The sequence below is a fragment of the Wasmannia auropunctata genome, unplaced genomic scaffold, assembly GCF_000956235.1.
Source record: "Wasmannia auropunctata unplaced genomic scaffold, wasmannia.A_1.0 LD336076.1, whole genome shotgun sequence".
Taxonomy (NCBI): Eukaryota; Metazoa; Arthropoda; class Insecta; order Hymenoptera; family Formicidae; genus Wasmannia; species Wasmannia auropunctata.
In genome coordinates, this window is record NW_012026814.1 from 265,682 (window position 1) to 267,177 (window position 1,496).

The following is a 1,496-nucleotide window of genomic DNA, read 5'->3' on the forward strand; positions in this document are numbered from 1 at the left end:
GCGGCGCGGTAGCGTGCGTAGGAGCGAGACACGCTATGGGCGCACTATGCGTGAAAAGGAGGACGCGCTATGGACGCGCTATGTGTGAGATCGCGAGGGAGACCGCGTGCGCGAAAACGCGACCCACGAACGCGGCCCGCGGCGGCGCGGGGGCGCGGCGGAGCCCTGCGAAATCATTGTTTATGTAAACATACATGGCCCATGTTTATACTCAATGAGCCCGCCGCTATCATTGTTTATGTAAACATACAAGGCTCATGTTTATACTCAATGAGCCCGCCGCTATCATTGTTTATGTAAACATACATGGCCCATGTTTATACTCAATGAGCCCGCCGCTATCAATGTTTATGTAAACATACATGGCCCATGTTTATATAAACATCTCGGCGGTTACCCCCTGTGACGTCATCCCCCCGCGCAAATTTCCCCCGGCCCCGCTCCCCCCTCGGAGCTCCTGGGTTAGAACCGGCCTATCTCTCCTACTTACAATTCATCGTTGCATCTATCGATTTGCCTACCATGTCTACTAAAGATGACATTTTATTGACATTTTCTGCTTGTGAAGATGTCATCGTAATAATTGATGTTGCATTAATTTTTTCCTACAAAGAAATATATTTACTGCGGTTTCTAATTGAATATAATTCATAAAACTAATTATTTATATTATATTACTGCGTGCTGTTATAAGGTATATTCATGAAATTTGCCAATAGTATAATATTGGCAATGTAAACTTGAAACAATTAAACTAACCGATTTTCTCCAGTTTTTTGCAGATAAATTTGTATACATATTATTGTATATACAATTATATATATAAATACAATATATTATACGCTATTATTATACGCTAAGCTGTATGTGTTGTATTCTATCAACATGTTGTATTTTATCTTACATGTTTTGATCTTGAAATATGTATTGTTGGCACAGAAAACGGTTTCAAACGAACTTTTAAAGTTGAAGTCTTATCAAAGCATGATTCCTCAAAATGTAGCGAACAGACTGTAATATTGTTTAAATTTTTCTGTAACCCTTCGTCTTTATTCGGAAAACAAAAATTTATCCAGGCATTTCTTTGATTTTCCTTTTTCGGAAATCTATGAAAAATTTATTTAGTAATTAGATGTGATTTTACAATATAAATGATAGATTATAACCTCCAAAATATAAAATTCTCATTATTTCAAAACCCCTTCCGGGCAATAATCAATAATAATTATCATTATTATTGATTATACTAACCGATGAAATGTTACTCCATAATTTCGAGCTGCTGCTGAAATGCTGCAAGCTTGACAATGCACCATGATTAACCTGTATTAGGTTATCGTGTATTATTCTGTCACTTTTATCTATCGAAAGTTTATAAGAGTTATAAGAGTTAACTTTTCTTTTGTTTAAACGCTCGCGCAGTTTGCGCAGTTCGCGCTGTTCCCCCACTTCGTCAAAAGAAAGGTCGCTCAAGATGGCTGCCATGACGTAGTTCC